Genomic DNA, 20,229 nt, shown 5'->3' with positions numbered 1-20,229 from the left:
ATTCGTTACGCAATCTTCTATGATTTAAGTTAGCAGAAATCTTCCAGTAGCATTTCTAAATATTTTCTCCCAGCTGCAGACTTTAGTGTCACAAAATTAGATCTGAGAATATATGTAAACTATAACTAAATTAAAAAATATGTAAGTCATTTTAGAATGAAAATAAAAATCAAAGAGACAAAAATAGTCAATGCTTTATCCCATCATCTATACAAGTGCACACCTGAAATTTCTGAGATCATTCTTATATTAACTCATCATCATGGCCATGAATTCCGGTCAGTCTTCCATACAGTCACATAGTGTACAATCAGTCTGCTATTCAGAGATGTTTTCCCTATTGATAACTATTTATTTTCTCTGACAGAGTGAGACTGAAAAGGTTGTTAGGCCGAGTTAAAAAGATGTAAGAATACTTACCCTTTTACCCATGGTTGTCCTACAGGGTACAGTGGTCTTGTATACTTGTATAAAAAATGAAGAGCCATTTTACATAGTGAAACAGAGGTGAATGAGTCCACATTTACTTGTTAAAGAAAACTAGTTGAGAGGAGAGTGTTACTGAGGCAGTAAGAGAAGGTTGATTCACAGCATCTTAACTGTCCTCTGCCAAAGACCAACTTTGACACCAGAGGGTAAACTGAGACAGGCAGTTGATGAGTGGTCAGTACTTACTGGGGTGGATCTAAAAACCTATAGGGGCCGCTGTTTATGGTAGCCAGCAGTTTGAGAAGAGAAAGAGAAAATTTATGAGAGCGTGCATGCGCATGCACACACACACACACACACACACAAACACACACATACACAGACACACACATACACACACACACAGATAAACACACATACTGAGTGGATGAAACAAAAAGCAGACTCCAATAACTTCGTACATACAAATACATACATACATGCATACATTCATGCATACATACATATATGTATCCATACATGCATACAGACCTACAAGCAGACATATACATATTCAGACATAAAATGGTTAGAGGAAAGCTCCAGCAAGCAGGCTCTAAGCATTTTATACATCCATGTACATACATATATACACACAATTGGTGGATAGAGCAAGCGCCAACACACACCCAGACAAGCTTTACATACTACATACATACATACATACATACATACATACATACATACATACTAATACAGAGTGGATGGGTGGAAGGAACAGTATTTCAACTACCCATTCACACAAACTTTACACGAATACATACACATATACATACATTCACATATTTGATAGATGGCAAGAACATGTTCCAACCCCTAAACTTTATTTTTTCTTCCATAGCTTACGTATCCCAGCTAAATCTTTCAAGCACTATAAAATTACAATGTGATTACGTTTTAGTTTTCTTCTCATGAATGATTATCAAAAAACTGTGCTCCCTACATCTTTACAAGAAATAATATTATGCAGAACATGTAAAGAAAACAAGTTATTTCCAAAAATCCATGCGCATTCATAACTAAGCAATTGGTTATAGATTAAAGAGTAAGCAAGGAAGGTAGTCTTCTCAGACAGCTTCTCTAACTGACAGGCAGCAATTTGTGGTTATAAAGAAAGGAAAAGAAATGAAACATCATTTTATTATTTATCTTTAAAAGTAATCTAGTAAGAATCATAAAAGAATTGAAAAGCTAAATTTGTATATAAAAATCAGTCATATCTACCTTAAATCCTCAGAATGCATATCTACTCATCAGCAATTCTTAAGAAATCATGTCAGGAAACTGAGGGCAAAAATGGGTATAAAAATGTGTATCAATTATCATGAGTCCAGCCTCAGTGAGAATCACATCAGCCAGTGCTGCTATTATTCTTCTTCCCTGACCTTAAAGGGTCCCTAGCTTAACTAATAAAAGTGTGCCTTTCTGGAATTCAAATTGTTTTCTAAGATTTTCTGCATCTCAATCTAGCTTCATTACTGTTTATTTTTCCAAATATTTTGTTAAAGTCTGGTCATTGCTAACAATCTACATCTCTAAGTCTTCTACTGTAGCAATAATTCCTGAAATAGATCAAGCATTATTATTGCGAGTGCCAGAGATAATGTCCAGAGAGTGACAGGAAGTCCCCCTTAACATTTTTATACTGTTCTTAGATTAAGAAGGATGTGAGGGCAGCAAGTAGGGCAGAACTCTGTAAAAGTATGAAGTCCTCAGGACACATGGTCTTCTGGGCTATGCCATACTGAGGATCATCCAGGTGGCTGTGGTAACAGGTGGGCCACACTCTATAAGTTCTAAAGCTCTAATTCATTCCTCCTGCATAGCCCTCAGGAGTCCTCTATACATGTTTCCCAATGACTAAAATGTTGGGCAAGAACATAGGCTTCGAGGAATTATGTGGTGATTGCTTTGGTGAGCAGCAAAGACAAACATTGCGCAGATACTGTGGGATTCAGTGTCCCTCATAGAGAAGAAACTGGGGTGGAGATGGGGGTTGGGACACCAGGAAGGTTTAACTCTGTGCTGTCAGCACTAATAGTAAGTGTATCCTAGAGACAAGTTGGAAATGCCAGCAGGACAAAGGCCGTAATTATACCCAGCAAAGGAAACTGCACCGTGTCCAGTCCAGAAAGTCTGCCTCAATCCTTTCCCTGACATCTGTTGCAACTGATGACGTCCTGTGATAGTTACTCATTGTGTCACACTGACTTTTTCAGGGGACAATGCAAACCACAGAACTTTGTTGTCATGTCTTCCAAGAGCCTGAAAGTCAACCGAGGTACAGCTCAGTGGTGGGATGGTGGCCAGCCATGTATGAGGTTCTGACTTCAATTCACAGTGCTGCTCAGGGGTGTGTGGCAAGAGAGACAGATAGAGAGACAGAGAGAGAGACAGACAGAAAGAGAGAGAGAGAGACAAAGAGAGATAGACGGACAGAAACAGAGAGAGGCAGAGAGGGAAAGAGAGATGGAAGAAAGGGAGAGAGACTCTAGTTTCATTTCTACTTCATCTGACTTTTACTTGCTTATGAAAAATTTGCTATGTGTGTGTGCCATGTACATACTTGGTACCCATGGAGATTAAAGAGAGTATTAGATCCCCTGGTACTGGGTTTTTAGGTACCATGTGGGTTGTGGGAATTGAACCCAGGACCTCTTCAAAAGCAGGGAATGCTCTGAAGCACTGAGCCATCTCAAGGGACTACACATATGACTTTTTAATGAATGTCCTTTTCTAAGGATTGCTTGGGATCAGAGCTCTCCAGCTGTCTGCCGGAGGAATTGAGCAGGGAGGTCTAGAGATTGCTGTGAAAGAAACTTCTGTCCATTATAGAGTGGAACATGGATCGAAAAGGTGAGTTGTTCAATCATAGTGATAAATAATTTCAGCAATTTATTGAGAATTGCTAGAGAAATCAGGACTCCTGTGTTCCCACTATATCCATGCAATAAAAGCTTCAATAATACTTACAAGGTAGCCAGGCAGGTGGGGCATCTGCAAGCACTTTCTATCTGGAATAACACAGCTTTCTTATCCCAGCTGCCCAGACACAGAGCAGCTCAGGGAAAAAACCAAGGGGGATGAGGAGAAAGAAAGAAGAAGGGAGAATGGAAGGAGATTTTTAAAGAAAGAAAACAAAGGAAGGATAAAAGGAAAGACAGGAAAAAATGAAAGGGAAATCTCAAGTGGTCCAATACAAAACCCAAATTTTAAAGAAAAAGAAATGGTGACAAAGAAGTTTAAACTATTTCCTTAATAACACACCGTTAATGACAGAGCTTGGATTAGAATTTACTCCTTCAGGTACTTGAAATAATGTTCTTTCTTAATATGCCACACTCTCAAGTTATTTAGTACAGAGTCTAAAAAAAACTAAGTAGGTTTTAACATTTATCCCTTTGACTATTGCAGGCAAGTCTGAGAAAAATAGTAATTGAGAATAAAATTGATTCAAGTATTTTTAAACAGGTGCTTCCATTTGTAACGAGAAAAATAGAGAACCTTCCTCTAGTCAATTGAACATGAATATTATGTGAACAAAAATGCAAATTGTGGCATCATTCAGTTGCCTCTCTTCCCTCGCTTTTGAAAACCCCTTTGTTTCTAAGTAGAAATTAGCTAGAGAAAGAAGCCCCGGTGGCTGAAAGGCAGGGCACCCACTTATCAGACTTGCTGCACTGCTGTGCTCACTCCCAACTCCTCCTTTGGCTAAATAGTGGAATCCTATGGACATTCCACTCTTAAACATTCAGATATCCTTCTATTCCAAATAATTAGGGATTGTCCAAGAAGGAAAAAAGATGTGAACGAGGGGAGAATAAGAGACAACCCACCAGAATTTCATCACCTCTCACAAACAGTTCATCATGATTAAAAGTTACTAAAATCACAAGAGATAGAGAAAATTAACATTTAGTACAGAGAAGCAAAAATATGTTTCACTCTATCAAGGCAGGGCACAGAGGATAAAAGCCAGCTGGCAGTAAGCGAGCAGCCTGGAAGGAGTACTGGAAATAGACCAGGCAGACACCTCAGCACATCCCATGACAAGAAAGAGAAAGGAGGGCTTTGTTATTTCTGGCTGAAGATATTATATGAGCCAATATCAAATGTGAAAATGCTTTGGGCCCTTTTTAGAAGCTCTTTCTGGTATCCTTTCATTATTCAGGAGCAATCTTTACTGTCCTGTTACCTTCGCTTTCAACCTTCTGCAGTTGCTCCATCATGACTCATGTCCCTGGAGATCTTGTTTTCAAAATGTACCCTTCAGTGATGTCTGATTAGTACAGGGGGACTGGAGGGCCAGCCCATCAACTTACAGGTAAAGGCATTATGGTGACTGTTATCTCCAACTTTAATCTCAGTCCAAACATAGACCATATAGCTAAACTCTGAAGAATACATCAATGTCAAAGGTAGCAAAGAAGGTCAAGCTGAGTGCATAGAGCTGAAATGATATTGTGGCAGCAGGTCATCCAGTCATCCCAATTCTCCTTCATGAATTCTTTACAAACCAGGGGCTGATGGTCCCCAAACCATTTAAGGTTTTATTTCATTGTCACGCAAACGCAAACTGGCTGCAATCTTTAGCATCAAACAAGCACCTTCGGGGCTCCACACGGTTGCAGGAAGCTTCAGCTCTATTCTTGTTCTGCTGACATTGTGTTTTTACACATTGTGCTGTTATGTTCATTTCTAGACCAAAGTGATCTCTAGAAGCTATTGAAGTAGTCACATGCCTTTTGGTTGCTCTAAATGACATAGACATCATGCATTAGCAGGCAGTGTCCAACACAACTTTGTAAATTCAAACAAATTGGCTGATTTAAAATGTGAAAGTAGGAAGAGTAAGGATCAATACAAGAATATAGATAGAAGAAGGGAGACAGAATAAAGGGGTGGGTGGGGAGGAGAGATAGGGACAGAGGATCTAAGGAAGGAAGTGAAGTAGGCGAGACCTGGGAGAGGCAGAAGCTGTGGGCCCAGAGAGGTCAAGACTTCTCTGGCTTAGTTCAGTTCTGGATTTCAACAGGACAGTTATTTTACAGTCCCGCAAAGAGATAGTGTTACTAAAAATGATGTGGATGTAAAGTTAGCATTAATTGCCCATGTTGGGTTTTAGGACACAGGCAAAGTGCCTTTGCTTATAAGAAAAACTGGGAACTTATTTTCTAGAGTTTAAAATTTCATGAGAAAATATGAATTCAGGATGTTGCAGATGGGAAATCAATTATAGATGAAATAGAGATGAGATATTATGTAACCATAGATGAATTACTATAGAATATATGCTTATAAGAGCAATCTAGCTCCTGGAGCAAGCCCACTTGCCCTGAGCAGCCTGCATCCCAGGGAGACCTCTACTATCCTGCCACCTACCCTCCCACCTGCATCAGACCTGCTAAGCCTGAACCATTCAAGTTAGCTTCCCTTCACCTGATCAGTCTGCCAGCCCAGATAGACCTCAATTTTCCCACCATATCTCTTCTCACCTTAATCTTCAACCATAGAGGCTTTCAGATCCTGAACCATACAGACCTGTAGATCTGGAACCATATAACTGCACGGTATACATCAGGGAGGCTGGCCACATCAGAAATAGCTCGTCTAATACCTACTACAACAGGAACAGCCAGAGATCAAAGCCATCCAGATAGTTAAAGGTCCTAAAAAAGAACACAATCATGAAAAGCCAGGGCAATATGACACCTTCAGAGCACAGCTAGCTTTCTACAGTAAGCTGTGGTTATTCTAACAAGACTGAACCACAGGAAAATGATATTCTGATAAATAATAAATAACAAATGACAATCTAATGAAGACGAGAGAGGACTTTAAAAGGAAAATGAACACATCTGTTAAATGCAGGAAAATACAATCAAGAAGGTAGAGGTCATTAAAGAAGAAACAAATAAAACCCTCAAAGATGTGAAGAAAATACAACTGAAAAGGTGAAAGAGATAAATAAAACTGGGTAAGACATGAATTGAAAATGAAAGCAAGAAAAAATACACACACTGAGGGAACCCTGGAAATAGAAAACCTAGGGAACAAAACAGGAACAAAAAAATGAAAGCATCACCAACATAATACAGAAGATGAAAGAGTATTTCAGGTGTAGAAGATTTAGTAGAAGAAATTGATACATCAAAGAAAATATTAAATCCAAAATCGTCCTGAAACAAAACACCCAGGATGCCATGAAAAGACCTAATGTAAGAATGATAGGAATAGAAGAAGATAAGGAGCGCCAGCTCCAAGGCTCAGAAAATATTTTCAACAAAGTCATAGAAAAAATTTCCCAACCTAAAGAAAGACAAGCTTATAAACGTACAAGAGGTTTTTAGAACCCCTATTAGACTAGACTAGAAAAGAAACTCCTCCTGGCACATAATAATCAAAACACAAAATCTACAGAACAAAGAAAACATTAGAAGCAGCAAGGGCAAAAGGCAGGTAACATACAACGGCAAACTTATCAAAATGTCAGCTGAAGTCTCAACAGAGACTCTAACAGCTAGAAGGGACTGGGGGGGTATTTTGCAGCCTCTAACAAACCTAAGATGCCATCCCACACTACTATATGCAGCAAAACTCGTAATTGTCATAGATGGAAAAACATCCACATTCAACCAATATCTATTCACAAATCCAGCCCTACCAAATATATTAGGAAAACTCCAACCAAAGGAGGATAACTACATCCAAGAAAATAGAGGAAATAGGTAATTACATACCAGCATAACAAGCAAAGCACACACACACACACACACACACACACACACACACACACACACACACACACACACAAAACCATATACACATAGTAACAGCACTAACATCTAAAGACCAGAAAATAACAATCACTGGTCATTAATATTTCTCAACATCAATGCACTCAATTTTCTGATAAAAAGACAGGCTCACAGAATGGATACAAAAACACTATTCATCATTCTGTTGCAATACACAATACCTTAGAGTAAAGAGCTAGAAAAAAGATTTCCAAAAACAGATCCAAAAAAGCAAGCTGGAGAATTGGAGTAGACATTCTAATATCTAATAAAATAGACTTTCAAGCAAAAATAATCAAAAGAAGCAGGGATGGACACTTCATACACATGAAATGAAAAATATACTAAGATAATACCTAAATTCTGAACATCTATGCACCAAACACAAGGGCTTCCACATTTGTAACAGAAACATTGCTAAAGCTTCAATTGCCCATCAAACTCTAAACATTAATCGTGGAAACTTACACCCCACTCTCAAAAGATGACAGGTCAACCAGACAAAAAATAGAACAGAGAAATAAGGAAACTAATAGACATTATCAATCAAATGGGCCTAACAGACTCTATAGAATATTTCACCTAAACACGAAAGAATATACGTTTTCTTTTTTATCTTTATTAACTTGAGTGTTTTTTATTTACATTTTGATTATTATTCCCTTTCCCGGTCTCCAGGCCAACATCCCCTAACCCCTCCTCCTCCCCTTCTATATTGGTGTTCCCCTCCCCATCCTCCCCCCACTACCACCCTCCCCCCAACAATCATGTTCACTGGGGGTGCAGTCTTGGCAGGACCAAGGGCTTCCCTTTCCACTGGTGCTCATACAAGGCTATTCATTGCTGCCTATGAGGTTGGAGCCCAGGGTCAGTCGATGTATATTCTTTGGGTAGTGGCTTAGTCCCTGGAAACTCTGGTTGGTTGGCATTGTTGTTCATATGGGGTCTGGAGCCCCTTCAAGCTCTTCCAGTCCTTTCTCTGATTCCTTCAATGGGGTCCCGTTCTCAGTTCAGTGGTTTGCTGCTGGCATTCAGCTATGTATTTGCTGTATTCTGGCTGTGTCTCTCAGGAGAGATCTACATCCGGTTCCTGTCGGCCTGCACTTCTTTGCTTCATCCATCTTATCTAATTGGGTGGCTGTATAAGTATGGGCCACATGTGGGGCAGGCTCTGAATGGGTGTTCCTTCAGTCTCTGTTTTAAACTTTGCCTCCCTATTCCCTGCCAAGGGTATACTTGTTCCCCTTTTGAAGAAGGAGGGACGTATTCGCATTTTGGTCATCCCTCTTGAGTTTCATGTATTCTGGGCATCTAGGGTAATTAAAGCATTTGGGCTAATAGCTACTTATCAATGAGTGTATACCATGTGTGTTTTTCTGTGATTGGGTTGCCTCACTCAGGATGATATTTTCCAGTTCCATCCATTTGCCTATGAATTTCATAAAGTCATTGTTTTTGATAACTGAGTAACATTCCATTGTATAGATGTACCACATTTTCTGTATCCATTCCTCTGTTGAAAGGCATCTGGGTTCTTTCCAGCTTCTGGCTATTATAAATAAGGCTGCTATGAACATAGTGGAGCATGTGTCTTTTTTATATTTTGGGGCATCTTGTGGGTATATGCCCAGGAGTGGTATAGCTGGGTCCTCAGGCAGTTCAATGTCCAATTTTCTGAGAAACCTCCAGACTGATTTCCAGAATGGTTGTACCAGTCTGCAATCCCACCAAAAATGGAGGAGTGTTCCTCTTTCTCAACATCCTCGCCAGCATCTGCTGTCACCTGAGTTTTTGATCTTAGCTACTCTCACTGGTGTGAGGAGAAATCTCAGGGTTGTTTTGATTTGCATTTCCCTTATGACTAAAGTTGTTGAACATTTCTTTAGGTGTTTCTCAGCCATTCAGCATTCCTCAACTGTGAATTGTTTGTTTAGCTCTGAACCCCATTTTTTAATAGGGTTATTTGTCTCCCTGCAATCTAACTTCTTGAGTTCTTTACATATTTTCGGTATAAGCCCTCTATCTCTTGTAGGATTGGTAAAGATCTTTTCCCAATCTGTTGGTTGTCGTTTTGTCCTAACAACAATGTCCTTTGATTTACAGAAGCTTTGCAGTTTTATGAGATCCCATTTGTTGATTCTTGATCTTAAAGCATAAGCCATTGGTGTTTTGTTCAGGAAAATTTCTCCAGTATCCATGTGTTCGAGATGATTTCCCACTTTTACTTCTATTAGTTTGAGTGTATCTGGTTTGATGTGGAGGTCCTTGATCCACTTGGACTTAAGCTTTTACAGGGTGATAAGCATGCATCGATCTGCATTCTTCTACATGTTGACCTCCAGTTGAACCAGCACCATTTGCTGAAAATGCTATCTTTTTTTCCATTGGATGATTTTGGCTCCTTTGTCAAAAATCAAGTGACCATAGGTGTGTGGGTTCATTTCTGGGTCTTCATTTCTATTCCACTGCTCTATCTGCCTGTCTCTGTACCAATACCATGCAGTTTTTATCACTATTGCTCTGTAATACTGCTTGAGTTCAGGGATAGTGATTCCCCCTGAAGTCCTTTTATTGTTGAGGATAGTTTTAGCTATCCTGGGTTTTTTTGTTATTCCAGATGAATTTACAAATTGTTCTGTCTAACTCTCTGAATAATTGGATTGGTATTTTGATGGGGATTGCATTGAATCTGTAGATCGCTTTTGGTAAAATGTCCATTTTTACTATATTAATCCTTCCAATCCATGAGCATGGGCGATCTTTCCATCTTCTGAGGTCTTCTTCAATTTCTTTCTTCAGAGGCTTGAAGTTCTTATTGTACAGATCTTTTTCTTGCTTGGTTAAAGTCCACCAAGGTATTTTGTATTATTTGGAACTATTCTGAAGGGTGTCATTTCCCTAATTTCTTTCTCGGCTGAATATACTTTTTCTAAGGACATCATGGATCTTTCTCTAAAATTGACCACATAGTCTCTTTTAGTCAAGGTTTGTATTCCTGTATAAAACATCATGACAAAGAAGCATGGTTGGGTAGAAAGGGTTTATTCAGCTTATACTTCCACATTGCTGTTCATCACCAAAGGAAGTCAGGATAGGAACTCACACAAGGCAGGAACTTGGAGGCAGGAACTGATGCCCTGACCATGGAGGGGTGTTGCTTACTGGATTGCTTCCCCTGGTTTGCTCAGTATGCTTTCTTATAGAGCCCAGGGATGAATGGTACCACCCACAATGGGTTGGGCCCTTATACCTCTTGATCTCTAATTGAGAAAATGTCTTACAGCTGGATCTCATGGAGCCATTTCCTCAAGGGAGTCTCCTTTCTCTGTGATAACTTGAGTTTGTGTCAAGTTGACATACACAGCCAGCCAGTACATAGTCAGTCATAAAGCAAGCGTCAATACATATAAAAAATTTAAATAATGTCTTGATTCTTTTCAGGCCACCATAACAATAACTTCAGTAACAGCAGAAACACCATAAAACCTACACACTCATGAAAATCACAAGTCTTTACTCAATGATCACTGGGTCAAGGAAGAAAAAAGAAAGAAGACTTTCTAGAATTCAACGAAAATGAAGGCACAACATACCCAGATTTATGGGACACATTGGAAGCAGTGCTAAGAGGAAATTTCATAGCAGCAAGTGCCTCCATAAGGAAATTAGAAAGCTCTAAAACCAGGAATTTAATAATACACCTGAATGCTCAATTAAACAAATGAAACCAGCATACCAAGGAGGAGTAGAAGGCAGGAAGGAAATAATCAAAATCAGGGATGAAATCAGTCAGAAACGAAGAAAACAATATAAAATATCAATGAAACCCAAGAGCTCTTTTTTTGACAAAATCAACAAGATAAATAAGCCCTTAGCCAAACTAAACTAAAAGTCAGTACCCAAATAAACAAAATTAGAAAAGAAAGTGAGACAACAACATTCACTGAAAAAAGTCAAAGAAATATTAAGTCTTACTTCAAAAGCCACAAAATTGGAAATTTCAGAGAAATGGATGATTTCTAGACAGATACCACTTACCAAATTTAAATCAAGCTAAGGTAAACTATTTAAACAGCCCTACAACCTTTAAAGAAATAGAAGTAGTCGTTAAAAGACTCCTAACCAAAAAACATTCAGGTTGAGATGGTTTTAATGCAGAATTCTATTAGACTTTCAAAGAGCTAAAACCAATACTCCTCAAAGGATTCCACAAAATAGAAACAGAAGAAACACTGTCAAACTCATTCTATGAAGCCACAATCACCTGGACAGTCTTAATAAAGAAAGAGAACTTCAGATGGATTTTACTAATGAACATTGATGCAAATATACAAAATCTAGGAACACATCGAAAACATCATCCAACCTGATCAAAATAGTCTTCATCCCAGGTATGCAGGGATAACTCAATTTATAAAAATCCATCAACATAATCTACTATATAAATCAACTAAGGAATCTGAATGTCCAAACACTGAAGGTCCTTGTCCACAACTGGTTTTTGATTGATCATTAAAGATGCCAGTGGCCAATGGTTGGACAAAGGGAGTCAGGACTGCCATTTCTGGCCTCAGTAGGAGAGGATGTGCCTAGGCTTGCAGAGACTTGAAGAGTCAGGATGGGAGGATAATCAAGGGAGAATGTGGGAGTGGGTGACCTGGAGGGGGGCAGTAAACAGAATGTAAAGTGAATAAGTAAAAAATAAATAAAAAGCTAAAAAGAAAATCATTCTATACTACTGATGACAGCTTCCTACAGACCAAATTACTTTTAAATTAACTTTAACATTCTACTAATATGAATACAATATCTACACAATAAAACCTCAGATAAGGCAATCTCTCCAAATAACTCTCTCTCTCTCTCTCTCTCTCTCTCTCTCTCTCTCTCTCTCTCTCTCTCTCTCTCTTCAAACTTATTACTTACTGAAGCATTGTCCCAAAGAACCTTTCTCTTACTTTGAGAGTCAATATTTCATTATGCGATTTTCAATGGGTCAGGAAATGCTTTCCTAATAATTTTAATGAAATTAACTGAATTATTTTAAATAATGTGGAATTTAAAATGCCACATTTTTTAGTATTGTGTCAAAACAATTCAGAGGAAAACACTAGAAACACATAAGAATGCAAAAAGTTAACAGGAACTGTCAAGTGGACAATGGATTACAGAGGAATTTTTTCTTAACGTTTCAGTGCATTTTAAAAAATGATCTATAATAAACATTTTACTTGTGCAGTGTATCATTATTTAATTAGAATATATCACTGGTGTCATTGCTATTAAATTGGAAAGAAAGTGAAATCCAAACTTCTGGGTGGATAACACCCCTGCAATTCCCTGCACGTTTAACATCAGTGTAGATTCCAGATTTCCATTTTATTTTCTCTTTAGTTAGACTTCACAGTTATTTTTACAACTGACCAACAATAAATGCAAGCCTTAAAGAACAATAAGTTTCAGTAATAATTTCACTTTCCTAATATTTTTACAATTTTTTTGCATAATAGTACACATTTGTAATTTCAGGACTTAGGAGTTGGAGGTTGGAAGATCAAGAGTTCAAGTCCAGTCTCAGAAACATAAAGGTTTGAGCCTGTTTCAAAACACTATCAATGTGTAGAGTGAAATAGACACTCCGACTATATTGTCTGCTTGCAACTATTCTAGTGCATTGAAAGAATTAAACTTATTCCATGTTAGTGGTAAACATACATGAACTAAAGGAAAAATGAGTCTGCATAACTCACTTGCATAATTGTCTTCTCAAAAATGAATTTTGTTTACTTTATTCTTATAAATCCAAATAAAGTTTGATCCACTCTCAGGCACACCTTAAAATGATCAGAGAAGCAGATCTTCACTAGGAGAGTGGTCAACATTCACACACCTCCAGTTAGTTTAACAGATGAGTTTTTTCTTCTTCGTCGTCATCGTCGTCATTGTTGTCGTTGTCGTCTTCTCCTCCTCTACCTCCTCTTCCTCCTCCTCCTCCCCCCTTCCTCCTTTTCCTCCTCTTCTTCCTTCTTTCTTTTTTCCTCCTCCTTCTTATCTCTCTATCTCTCGTGGCCTATTAAAGAGAGTGTTACCCCATAAGAAAAATAATACTAACCAACCACAGCTCCCAGGCACTAAACCATTACCCAAAGACTACACGTGGACAGACGCATGGCTCCAGCTGCATATGTAGTAGAGGATGACCTTGTTGGGCACCAATGGGAAGTGAAGCCCTTGGTCCTGCCATAGCTGGACACCCCCTCCAGTGTAGGGAGATGTCAGGGTGGGGAGGCGGGAAAGGGGGTGGCTTGGCAGGGGCAACACCCTTATAGAAGAAGGGGAGGTGGTTGCTATAGGGAATTATGGACGGGAAACCTGGAAAGGGAATAGTATTTGAAATGAAAATAAAAAATTTCAATAAAAAAGAGACTGTTACATGAATCTGTATGTTTTGTTTTCCAGAAAGATTTATAATTTTCCTGTCCTCAGACATTCAATAAAGTACCTTTTTTTCCTGGATACTATTCCCTTAAGGAAGCATTTCAACTTATTCTCATCACCACTACTTACAAACTGTTCACTCTCTGGCAAGCTATACTTTCACATTTAATAGTGACTATTGACAAAATACTAGCTGTAAAATTCCAATTTGAAATTATACCTGTAGTCATCAAGGTTATATTATCCTTCTTCACTTGTCACAAAATTCCAGGAAATATCAACTGTGAAAGAAGAAAACTTTATTCTCAATCACAGTTATAAAGACTTCCTTCCCAAGGTCATTTGGCCATTTTCCCTTGAAATGTCATGGTGGGACCACAAAATAAAAAGATTGTTTGCTCCATGATGGTTGCAATGGATAAAGGGAAAGGAGTCTGGAGTCCAGGATTCCTTCACAGGCAGATTCACATTACCTAATTAAACTCCTTCCTCAGCATTACATGCTTGTCTAGCTCTCCTCCCCGGAAATTTGCACAATGTATCACATGCTAGTGTTAGCTCTTCCCACCTGGGGATTTGTACAATGACATCCAACTTTTGTTTGTTTGTTTTTATAAATTAAATAATTTGTTACTTTTATTTTATTACAGTCCAGTCACTGCACCCTCCTGGACTGTGCTCCCACAGTTCCTCATCCCATTCCTCCTCCCCCTGTCTCTAAGAGGATGGCTCGGCAGTTCTTCCTGCTCCCTGGGACCTCAAGTCTCTTGAGTTTTAGGTGCTTCTTCTCCCACTGAGGTCAGCCCAGACAGTCCTCTGCTGTATATGTGTTGAGCCTCTTATTAGCTAGTGTATGCTACCTATTTGGTGGCTCAGTGTCTGAGAGATCTCAGGGTCCAGGTTAGTTGATACTCCTGGTCTTACTACAGGATTGCCCTCATCTTTAGCTTCTTCCAGCCTTTCCCTAATTCAACCATAGGAATCCCCAACTTCAGTCCAATGGTTGAATGTTAAGTATCTGCTTCTGTCTTATTCAGCTGCTTGTTGGGTCTCTTGGAGAGCAGCCATGCTAGGCTCCTGCCTGTAAGCATATCATAGCATCAGTAATAGCATCAGGCTTTCAAGTCTGTCCTTGAGATCGATCTAAATTTGGGATGGTCACTGGACTCAGTATTTTCTCCATTTTTGTCCCTGAAGTTCTTTTAGACAGGAACAATTCTGGGTCAGAGTCTTTGATTCTGAGATGGCAACCCCTTCCCTCCACTTGATGCCAGGTCTTTCTACTGGAGGTGGACTCTACAAGTTCCCTCTCCCCACTGTTGGGCATTTCATCTAAGGTTCCTCTCTTCAAGTTCTGAGAGTCTCTTGACTCCCAGGTCTCTGGTAATTTCTAGAGGGTCCCCCACATCTCACCAATCCCCCCCAAGGTTTCATATTTTCATTCATTCTGCTGACACACAAGGCTTCTTTCCTGTCTCTCTCCCTCTCCCCATAACTGATTGAATTCCTCCTTTCAAACTCTCCCACCTAAATCCTTCCCTCCCTTTGACTCCTGTGGTTGTTTTCTTCTTCCTCCTAAGTGGAATTGAGGCATCCCAACTTGGGCCCTTCTGCTTGTTAACCTTCTTGAGTTCTGTAGATTTTAACCTGTATATTCTGTATTTTTTGGCTAATATCCACTTATTAGTGAGTACATACCATACATGTCCTTTTGAGTCTGAGTTACTTTACTCAGGATATTTTCTAGTTCCATCCTTCTTGAGGTACTTATATATTTTGAATATCAGGCCTCTATTGTCTGTGGGGTTAGTGAAGATTTTTTCCTAATTTGTAGGTTGCTGATTTGTCCTATTGACTATGTCCTTTGCTGTACAGAAGCTTTTCTATTTCATGAGGCCCCATTGATCAATTCTTGATCTTAGAGCCTGAGCCATGCATAGTGACATTCTTGCATTAGTAGAGGTGAACACTCTTATCCCTTGCACTCATATCAGAATCCTGATTTTTTTTTGGTACATTTAAGGAACATAATAATTCATAATCATCATCTTCCTGTGGCAGCCTACTTATCAGAGAGTTACATCACACATAAACACAGATGAGCTTCCATCCTGTGGTTATTCTTTTTAATTTAAGGAATCTATCACACAATGAGTAAAAAAGGGAATGATGTGCACCTTTGCTTGATAAAGTACCTTTGATACTCTGTACATATTTGCTCAATCTACTGCTGTCATTAAATTAATTTAATTAAATTAATAAAGGATAATGTCTATTTTTTTTACTAGAGATTGATGAAAGCCATGAAGCAGATTAGGCATTTTACCACTGTACATCCAAGTGTCCCTGAACTAGCTATGTTTTGCTCTGTAGAAGAAATCGCACTAGGCCTGCTTAAAAATAAATTGTTGCTCAAGGCTCTGTCTACTTGATCTACAATGATCACAACCTCTCCCCCTTGTAGAAACCACCCATTATTAACTATGTGTATAAGCTGCTGTCAATTTATACCAAAACGGCTTTCCATTATTAACTATGTGTATAAGCTGCTGTCAATTTATACCGAAACGGCTTTATTTTGGCTCACAGTAATGGAGGTTCCATTACAAAATTAATGGCCCTGTCACTTTTGAATTTGTGGCAGGAGAGCACACTATGATAGGGATATATGATACAGGAAAATTTTCTATTCTCAGGGAGTTATAGAGAAGAGAAGCGGCCTGGGGTCCACAATTCCCTGCAAAATGTTATCCCCAGTTTTCACATGAAGTTATACTTTTTAAAAATTCCATCATGTCTCGATAACATCATTTCACAGTCCTCAGAAGATTCTGACATTTATACTCTAGGGAAGTTTTGGTGAACACAATTGTCTCTGGTCATTCTAACCCAAGTTTCAACGGTCATTCTTCAAACATCAGGGGCACATCCTGTTGACACAGTTCTGACATGCCAATTTCCTTAGATGGAATTAGCAGCATTTCATCTGTTCACAGTAGTTCTTGATCCAAAACTGCCTTTGGAATTTTCCACTAGAGTACAGGAGTTTTACTTCATTCATAACACTTTCCTTGTTTCTCATTTATATTCAGTGAATCCTAACCTTCTAAAGAGGCAAGTGAGATGGGCTGCTTCATTCTGACAGCCACAACTCCAAATGAGACATTCTAGAGAACACACACACACACACACACACACACACACACACACACGCACGCACGCACGCACACACGCACGCGTGCGTGCGTGCGTGTGAGAGAAACAGAGAAACAGAGAGAAACAGAGAGAGAGAGACACACAGAGAGAAACAGAGAGAGAGAGAGAGAGAGAAAGACAGAGAGAGTTTGTGATTACAGGTACATATATGAGTGTGCATATGTATACATGTATATGCATGTGCATGTATGTTTATATGTGTGCATGAACAATTATAATTCCTGGGTAAATTCCTACAAAGATAACAACCTGTTTCCTGTTTTCCACTCTGACCATGTCATACATCATAAGCCCCCAAAAGTAAAAGAGATAAAGGAAGGACACCTTTTATTCTAGAAAGAGAATAAGAATCAGGAGAAAATATGCATCTGGTCTTAATTATAGTCACTATTGCTGTAATAAAACACTATGAATAAAACAACTTGGGGAGTAAAGGATACATTTGGCTTATGCTTCTATCTCACTGTTTATCACTTGAGGAAGTCAGGACAGGAACACAAACAGGGCAAGAACATGGAGTCAGGAGCTGGTACAGAAGTCAGGTCATGGAGGAGTATTGTTTATTGTCTTGTACCTCATGGTTTGTTCAATGTGCTTTTCTTATAGAATTTAGTACCACATTCCCAGGGATGGCCCCCCACACAATGATGTCCCTCTAACATTAATCATGACTTAGGAATATGCCCTGCAGGCTTGCCTGTAGTCTGATATTATGAAGGCCTTTACTTAGTTGTGGTTCCCTTTACCCCAATGACTCTAGCTTGTGTCATGTTGGCATAAACTAGCCTGTATACACTTCAAACAAACTTTTCTAATAATAAGAAAAGCAAACAAGTAATGGCTTTATCATGCACACATGAAGATTGTTGGAAGTGTATGTCTGGTTGTTTGCATCAACAAATCACAATCTGGGTACGTGTTTGCCTTTGGAGTGGGCAGGAAATGATCTGCCAAAGCAAATGGTATATAGCATCTGCAGAGGTTTAGTGAGTCCAAACTTCCACAGCTTTCCTTAGAAAGATTAAGATTATGATTTAGTGTCTGCAAAAGTGAGGAGCTGTTTTCCTGGCAAGTTCCAAGATTGATTTCTTGAAGTCTATCCTTGCCAGCTCCATTTGACGCGTACAAACACAATCGATATACTTATGCCACAGGTAATCACTCATTAGAGAGATTCCATCCACCCCCATGCTGCACGTATCAATTCATCATGTCATCTCTGTGCATGGCAGAGAGTGTGTTTACTTGTTCAGTGGCATCATTTGAATAGACAAGGTTAATAGAAACTTAATTTCACTTTAATGATATTTTAAATGAAATACCTTGATGAACATGAAGCCTTGGATAGTCTGCTGAGCAAATTCAATCACAAATTGTCATGGCGACAAAGCTGTGCTGTTGACAGATGGTTTTATTTGGTTTTCTCCATTTCATGCAGAGGACCTGCGGCATTTTGATGTAGTCAGCATTCACTATCAAACAGAATTCTGTTTCTAGGGAAGTTTATCAGTAAAATTATCAGTTTCATGGTCCAAGGTTATATTTTATTTTAAAATATATTTTTACACTAAATTGTAAAATTGCACCATTTACTTTTCTCTTTCTTTACTCCAAGTGTTTGTGTATACCTTATTGCTCTCAGATTCATGGTCATATTTACTTTGTTATTGTTATATATGTGTATAAGTGAGTAGACATATAAAATACTCAGCTGGTTCCACTTAGTGTTGCATATATATATACATATATATATATGCAGATAGATATAATTTCACAGCTGACCACTAGAGATTGGATAAGTATTCCTCCTGGGGATGACCAATTCTCCCATTCTTGGCATTTCTTAACTGTCTGCAGTCCTTTGTACATCACTGGGGGCTGATGAGACATCCTTTTTCAATTTCAGTACATCTATTGATGTCATTGTTCAGGTCTTGTTTAGACACCCATATTGGCAAGGTATCATTAGTATAACTTCCCTGTCATTTCTAGTAAACACAATCTCTTAGCAGACTTTCTGAGCCTCTGTATCTTACAATCTTTCAGCCTTCTTTTGCAATGTTTCCTAAGCCTTAATAGCAAGAGTTATGTTGTTGGCATACCCAGTTAGTCTTGGCATTGTTGTGAACACACACCAGGACCAAAGCAACTCTTATAAAGGACAACATTTAATTGGGGCTGGCTTACAGGTTCAGAGATTCAGTCCATTAACATCAAGGCAAGAACATGGCAGCATCCAGGCAGGCATGGTGTAGGCAGAGCTAAGAGTTCAACATCTTCATCTGAAGGCTGGTATTGGAAGATTGGTCCCAGGCAGTTAGAATAGGGTCTTAAATCCCACACCTACAGTGACACACCTACTATAACAAGGCCATACCTCTAAATAGTGCCACTCCCTTGGCCAAGCATATTCAAATCATGACAGTATCCAACAATCAGCTGTTCTTTGCATTTTGATTGTTGTGATTTTCTGTAATAGTCTCTGTTTGTTGTAAAGAGAAACTTACTTAAACAAGACAGAGGTATACACTTATCTGTGGATACAGTTAGGATTTATGTTGGTTTTATAAAGTCAGAGGTGGTAGAAAGTTCTCTCCTAGGATCAATAGCTCCAGGAAATTGGGTATTCGCCAGTACAAGACATGATGCCATAAGTCTAATTACACAGCTATGGTTATTGCCAAGTATCAGTGCCAGTGTTGTACAATTAGGGACACCTTGCTATGCTGCTTATTATTGCTATTTATCAGAATTTCTGCTGGGTTGTACTATTGGTTGCTTTTCTTCCTTGCCACTTTGCATATCAGGTTGAATGACTACGAGAGCTACTCTTTAGAGAGGAGGTTCATGAGTTATATACATACAAAGTGTGTCCTATATCCTAAGAACAGTTGTCTTTAGCAATAGGGACTTTCCACTCACCTCTGAGAAACAACTGAGGTCAACAACAACTCCTTGTATTGTTTTGGGAGAGTCTCTTAGACTTTCTGGATTAACAAGTTGAAAATGTTCTTAATGCCTAGTAAAGGGGATCAAATTAGATAGTTTTTCACTTTTGGTAGGTACCATTGTCAACCTTACACACACACACACACACACACACACACACATATATATGTTTGTATGTATATACATATATGTGTATATATGTATGTATATGTATAATATGACATTGTTAATATGATATATTACATACATTTGTGTCAGTAAATTTATATTATCTTTCATTTTAGATTAAAAAATGATTATGAGCCTTAAAGATTTTTCAAACATCTTCAGTGTTATTTCCACACTCCCTCCTGGTCCTTCA

The 20,229-nt window shown here is 38.7% G+C and overlaps 1 long non-coding RNA gene across 1 annotated transcript; it reads right to left on the bottom strand.

The window, feature by feature from the left end:
* Nucleotides 1–18,241: 18,241 nt before the first annotated feature.
* LOC120097912 (uncharacterized) lies at nt 18,242–19,940 on the bottom strand. The gene is made up of 3 exons (XR_005495801.2): nt 19,842–19,940; nt 19,107–19,208; nt 18,242–18,412 (listed from the first exon to the last, which is right to left on the bottom strand). It is a non-coding gene; the product is annotated as an uncharacterized LOC120097912 (long non-coding RNA).
* Between the last annotated feature and the right edge of the window lie 289 nt (nt 19,941–20,229).

The sequence above is a fragment of the Rattus norvegicus genome, chromosome 17, assembly GCF_036323735.1.
Source record: "Rattus norvegicus strain BN/NHsdMcwi chromosome 17, GRCr8, whole genome shotgun sequence".
Classification (NCBI taxonomy): domain Eukaryota; kingdom Metazoa; phylum Chordata; class Mammalia; order Rodentia; family Muridae; genus Rattus; species Rattus norvegicus.
The sequence above is the reverse complement of the archived record's forward strand: the minus strand, read 5'-3'. Positions and strand labels throughout refer to the sequence as shown.